This window comes from Bison bison, unplaced genomic scaffold (genome assembly GCF_000754665.1).
Source record: "Bison bison bison isolate TAMUID 2011002044 unplaced genomic scaffold, Bison_UMD1.0 scf7180017864063, whole genome shotgun sequence".
Classification (NCBI taxonomy): Eukaryota; Metazoa; Chordata; class Mammalia; order Artiodactyla; family Bovidae; genus Bison; species Bison bison.
In genome coordinates, this window is record NW_011494635.1 from 15,744,776 (window position 1) to 15,751,670 (window position 6,895).

The window sequence follows — 6,895 nt, forward strand, 5'->3', positions numbered from 1 at the left end:
GGCGTGGCCCTCGCTCGTCCGCCCAGGAAGAAGTCCAGCCCCGTTGTCTGTCTGACTTGGAGTGCCGGGCAGCGCATCCTAGCCTGGTCTGGGCTTGAGGTGGTTAAATAACCGCCGCCCCAGCCTGAAAACAGGCCCTGTCTCTCTCCCACCTCCCATCCCCGCTTCCTGGGCTCTGGCCATCATTTGGGACCCAGGCCTCCTGCTAGTCCAGCCTGTTTGCACCTTTCCAGCTTATCGGAGGCGGCAGGCGTGCTGGACGGTGGCCCCTGCACTTCCAGTCTGTTTTTGCTGCTGTCCACAGCCCAGGGCTGAGCCCCAGTCGTGCCCCCGCAGTGCCCGTCTGCTCTGGCCTTGGCTCAGAATGGGGCCCCCCCCACTCTCACCCTGGACAGATAAGAGGGTGTTGGCTAGTGCATGCCCAGCCCTCAACCAGATGTGGGCCGCAACTGGTGCATGCCCTCCCCCAGCTGTCGGCCTGGTGGTACCCAGAACGAGCTGTGTGCCAGGGGCCTTCCAGCCCTTTAGCGACTTCATTGTGTGTGGGAAGCTGGGGAGCCCACCCATGTTCACTGCACAGCGCTAAGGGCTCCAGAACCAATTCTGCGTTCCCAGCTCCAGCCTGCGTCCAGCTGGTTGGCAAGCCTGGGTTGGGGAGGAGAGTGGAAAGTAGGGCAGACAGATGGGGGTGCTTATGTCAGTGGGGGTGAGTAGACAGCTCTGTTTGGGGATGTCTCCAGTAGCTGTGAGGTCCCTAGTTTGGGCAGCCCCAGCATGTTCCCTGTGGAGTCTGGGCCACACCCTGGCTCTGCAACCAGGAGGAGGACTTTCTTTCCAGTGTGGAAAGTAGCCTTCTCCCCCACCCTCAGCCTCCTCCAGGCCCCAAGGCCCAACTGCCCTTGAAGGGGAAGCCTCCCTGTTCTCCTCCTGGCTCTTTGGTGCTAGCCCTGGCTGGACAGTCTAGTCCTGTGGGCTGGGAAAGAGACAGGTGCCCTGACTGGACCTTGGGCCATTCTGTCCACCTGGCACTCTGGTGGGCTAAGCACCTGCTGTGAGTATATGGCTTGCCTGGGCACAAGGATTGGTGGTGAATGAGGCAGGTGCCCCTTCCAGCAGAGGGGCCAGTTAAGAGAGAGTAGCCACACTAGGTGCTGGAGGGGGAACAGGAGAGAGGGTGTCAGGCTTAAGCTGGGGGCTGAGCAAGGAGGAGGTGAGGTGGGGCCCAGAGCTCAGAGCTGCTGGGCAAGAGGAGGGGGCCCTCTGGGCCTGGACAGGGTTCCATGGCAAGACCTGCAATGGGAGTGGCAGCCAGGCATGCCTACTGCTCACTGAAGGATCATTGATAAGGTCAGTGCAGTTGGTACCAAGAGGGTGGAATGTTCGGGCAAGACCCAGGCTTGTCTCGCTTACCTTCCCAGGCCACCTTTCAGCAGCCCACTGGCCAGCCTTCCCCCATCCACCCCAGTCTCAACCTCACCAATGATTTTAAGAGTGGATAATCTGAAAAAAGGGTAGTTTTTTTTTTTTTTTTTTTAAGTGATAGTGTAAAGGCTGCATTTACTAAGCCAGGAAGGTAGAGGTTCTGCCAGTTGCTCCCCATAGCTGGCCTCAGGGCCCCTGAGTGGATGGTGGCATGTCCTGGTTAGAGTGAAGAAAGGGGTAGGCCTTTTGGCCTCCATCTGGTCTAACCCCTCCATCTGGTGTGAAGGGGTCTCAGCCACTGGGCCCTGCCCCTTCCCTGGACTCCCGCATCCCTGTAGTCAGCGTCTAAATGTGTGGGCATCTCGTGGGTGCCTGTCGCTCGTGCCTCCAACAGGACCGGGGTTCCAGGGACTAGAGCTCAAGAGGCCAGCCTGAGGGGCCCGCCCAGGACCATGGACAGCTCATGTGATCAGGAAGTGGGGCTAAGATTTGGCAAGGTGCCTGCTCTGGATCCTGGGCCTGCTGGTTACACAGGAGGGGGCACAGCTGGGAAACTGAGGGCTGCTGCCATTCCTGGGGGCCCGGGAGGCACACAGAGTACCCCTGGGGGAGAGGAGCAGCAGTGTGAGGAGTGGAACCCCTGAGGCAGACCCATTCCATGGTGGGGTCTGAGCAGAGAGAGCTTAGGGGCAGAGGGCCACCAGGGCTTCTGCTGGGAGGTGCTCAGATCTGGAGGCTGGTGCTGACCTTGCTGCTGTGGCTTCTACCACCCAGAGCTCATGGATAACCCACATGTCCACCGGGGGCGGTGAGTGGGAGACCCTGCCCTCTCCAGGCTCAGTCCCCTGAAGCTGAGACAGTGCTGCCTTAGCACCAGTGCAGGGAGATGAAGAGGCCCTGGGGCCAGAGGGAGCCCTGATGCACTGGGCTGTGGGTGTATGTGTGTGCTAAGTTGCTACAGTCATGTCTGACTCTTTGCGACCCTATGAACTGTGGTCCACCAGGCTCCTCTGTCCATGGGATTCTCGAGCAAGAACGCTAGAGTGGGTTGCCATTTCCCTCTCCAGGGGATCTTCCCTACTCAGGATTGAACCTGCATTTCTTATGTCTCCAGCATTGGCAGGCAGGTTTTTTACCACTAGTGCCACCTGGGAAGCCCAGCCTTGTGGGGATGGGGAGGTTGAAGTTAAGTCCTGCCTCCTGGTGGGGAGCAGAGGATAAGATGTCCCAGCGAGTCCGCGGGGGTGGATGAGCATGTGGCACTTTAGTCACTGCAGGCAGGCCTCATAGCCTTCCAGTCCTGCCCCTGGGACCTCAGCAGCCTCTCCTCCTCGGGGATCCCAAACAGTGCCAGGCCCCTGGGATGGCCCTAATGCAGCCACATGCCCATCCGTTCCCTGAGGGATCCAGACCCCTGCATCCCTGGGGCTCCCTGGACCTGGATCAGGCTTGGGCAGCTGGGTAGGAGGGCTAGGGAAGAAGGGAAGATGTGCAGGGGTGGTGGGGTCCTGAAACCCCTCCTCCTGGCCTCAAGAAACCATGGGGCCCCCACATCCAAACAGAGCTCAGCTCCCAGGGTGACGGGAAGCTTCAGATCCTCAAGGGAGAGACTGGGAGGAATTCTCAGGCTGCCCTCTTTCCAGGTCAGGGCTGAGACCCCCCAGAGGCTGTTGCTCCTCCAGAGCTCAGTGGTCCTCAACTCAGCTCCATTCTCTCCTCCCCCGGACCCTGGCTCCAGCCAGCAGGGCTCTGCTCAGTCTGATCAGGCCATATGACACCCCTCACTGGTCAGAGCCTTTGAGCCTCTACCTGGCTGAGGTCAAGGCCAGCAATGTCCTGGGGTCACCTTTGGCAGCCCAGATCTAGGAACCTGGGCTGGCAGGGCACTCGGCTGTGACTTGCTGTGGCTGGTTCCTGTTTGGGACTCCCTCCTGTAGGAGTGTCTTGGGAGCAGCTGCTGAGACAGAAGGTGGGGTCAAGATGTGTGTTGGTGACCAGCACCCCGGGAGGGAGCTGAGGGATGCAGGACTGGGTGAGGGGTGATGTCAGCTCAGGTGGTTGGCCCAGATGGGCTGCAATGGGGCCCATCAGGAGTCCTGGAGTAAGGAGAGATCATTAGGGTTGAACTGCATTGAGCCCCAGGAAGCCAACCAGGGAATTGAGCCCTTGGGCATGACAGCTTTGTAGCCCAGGCCAGGCCTAGAGGAGGGGGTAGTGGGAGCCGCTCCCAGCTAGGCACTGAGGCCTTCCCTGAAGGAACTCTGGTGGGGGCTTCCCCCACCTTCCCAGGCCACCTTTCAGTGGCCCACTGGCCAGTCTGTCCCCCTCCACCCCAGTCTCAATCTCACCAAATGATTTCAAGAGTGGAATAATAAAAAAAAAAAAGGGTAGTTTTTTTTTTTTTAAGCATTAATGTAAAGGCTGCATTTACTAAGCCGGGAAGGTAGGGGTTCTGCCAGTCACTCCCCATAGCTGGCCTCGGGGCCCCTGAGTGGATGGTGGCATGTCCTGGTTAGAGCGGGGAAAGGGGTAGGGATCTCGGCCTCCATCTAGTCTTGCCCCAGCCTGTGGACAGCATGGCCTGATCCCCAGATGGGCTACACCCCTGTCGGGGATTCCCAGAGGTGCTGAGTGGACCTCAAGGTCCTTGTGTTGCTGACACCCCTGGGTGTGGCTCCAGCATTGGGGGAACACAGGCTCTGGGCCTTGAGGCCTGGGCTGGGGCTGCTGTAACTTTAGGGTGGGTGTGACAGGGGCTAGGCTTGGGAGAGGCTGGCCCAGGTCTTCCACCATCCCTTGAGGATGGTGGCCCAAGTGCTCAGGGGCTAGTCCGGTGCTCAGAGTGGGCAGGCTGAGTCTGGGGTCAGGATGCAGTGCTTGAGGCTCCAGCCACCTGGGGAAGCGGTGGCATGAAAGCCATAGGGAGGCCAGAGACAGTCACATGCAGGACATCCTCACTGTAGAGGGAACAGGATGGCTGATGGCCATGGGCTCCCTGGGTTCAGGGCAGGTTTCGGCCTGAGGTTGGGGTCCTGGCTGAGCACCAGGGCCTCGTGGGATTCCTGAGTCCTGTCCCTTCCTGCAGACTGTTAGGAGCAGCACCTTCCTGACAGGTGTTCTGTGAAGACCAGACAGGGCGGCAAGGGGCTGGCTCAAACCCCGGGCTGGCTCAAACCCCGGGCTGCTGCTGTCGTGGGCCCCATGTGTCACTCTTGCCACAGGTGTTTGGGTGTGAGGTGAGGGCTCTGCCAAAGGCTGAGCAGAGCTGGGGCCCTCAGGGCTTCTCCTCCTACCCCTGGAGAACGGGCTCCCCAGTAGGACTCCAGCCCAGGCCCTGCCCCTGCCCTTCAGGTCAGAACACCCTCTTCCCTGGGTCCCAGCTATGCCAGGTTTCAGCACTAGCTGGAGCTTCTGTAAGTGACATCACCACTTGCAGAGGAAATAAAACTACTGACTAATATGTAATGAATGCCTACTATGTGGGGGCACTTTGTGTGGCCAGATGATCACTCATCCATTGTCCTCAGTGTCCTTGTTGGTAAAACAGGAAAGTACCAGGACCTAACACATAGCAGGTGCTTATTAAAAGTCACTATTTATAGCACTTTTTGCTACTGAAAACACCTAATTGTTTTTTTTTGCTGGTTAAGTAAAATCTGGGAGGGCTGAGCTTGCACCTGTTCTGTCCCAGTAACGAAGAAAGACTTGGCCCTGTTGTGGGCATTTAAGAAATATATCTGATGAAAGGGTGAATTGTGTAAAGACATGACAGATTTCCAGCATGAAGGAGTGAGGAAGTCAAGAAGATTCTCCCTTAAAAAGCAAATACAAACCTAGGAACAAGCATTGCAATGCCCTGGAATTCCATCCAAGGCATTAAACAACCCACAAAGTGTTTCTTCATCAAGAATACCGAGCTTTAGGATAAGATCTAAAATTCCTCCGTGAAGAAGCACCAGGAGAACCCCAGTTGGCATGAGAAATGACGCCCGGCAAACAGGTTTACTGGGATGGCAGATGCTGTAGTGACCAACGAAGGCTTTAAAGCAACTGATGTAAAAATGCACCAACACACAACTGTGAGCATTCAAGTCAAGTGATGGGGAATGAGGTTGACAAACCCAGTTATGATCGAAACCAGACAAGAAATAGAAAAGGAGGTCCTTGGGAGTTCCCTGGTCCATTAAGAATTCACCTGCCAATGCAGGGGACACAGGTTCCATCCCTGGTCTGGAAAGATCCCACATGCCTCAGGGCAACTAAGCTTGTGCATCACAACTACTGAGCCCATGCCCCCAGAGCCCCTACTCTGCAATAAGTCACCGCAAAGAGAAGCCCATGCACTGCAACTACAGAGTAGCCCCCGCTTTCCTCTCTGCAACTAGACAAAAGCCCAGGGGCAGCAATGAAGATCCAGTGCAGCAAAAAATAAATCATAAATAATTTTTTAAAAAGAAAGAAAGAAAAGAATGTCTTCAGTCTTGGAAAGAGCATCACTTACAGCCAACCAACTCCTGGCAAGTAGGCCAGTGTGGTCCTTGATGGAGAAAGACAGGATCTTTTCCCAGCACCAGGCAGGCAGCAAAGATGTCCACTCTCACCACGATTATTCGATGTCTACCAGAAGTCTTAGCGGGTGCAATGAGACAAGGAAAAGAAAGAAAAGGCATCCAGATTGAAAGTGGGAAAGAAAACTGTCCGTCTCCAAGATACCGTGGTGGTCGTCATCAAGGAATATACAAAAAAACCTTAATGAGTGAATGAGATTTAGCCAGACTCAGTCAACACACAAAAACCAGTTGTACTCCTGATTTACTAATGATTTACAACTAGAAGCAGTTAGAAACACCATATATAATAGCCACACTCTGCCATGAAACACTGAGGTATAAACCTGACAAAATGAGTATAGGATTTGTATGCCAAAAATTAAATGCTAATGACAGAAACCAGTGAAGGCCTAAATAATGGAGAATCAACACAGTAGAGATGTCTGTTCCCTCCAAACTGATGTACATATTTAATGCAATTCCAGTAAAAATCTCAGCAAGGTCTTTGAAGATGTAGGTCCTAAAACTAACACAGAGGAACTATGATAACTAAAATATATTTGAAAAATAAGAATATAGAGAAATAGCAATACCCAAATCTTTTTATTGAGGTAAAATTCCCATAAACTAACCACTTTAAAGTGGGCAGCTCAGCAGCAACCATTTAATACATTGACGGTTGTGTAACCTTCTCTCCACATTTCATCACCCCAAAAGGAAACCCATTTTATCCATTAAGCACCTCCTTCCCTTTGCCCCTCCCCTAGTCCCTGGTGACCACTGATCCATTTTCTGTCTCTATGATTTTACTTGTTCTGGACATTTCATGTGAGTGGAATCACACAGTCTTTCCTGGCCTTTTACTTAGGCCTTCTTTCACTCAGCATACTGTTTTCAAGGTTCATCCACATAGTAGCATGCAT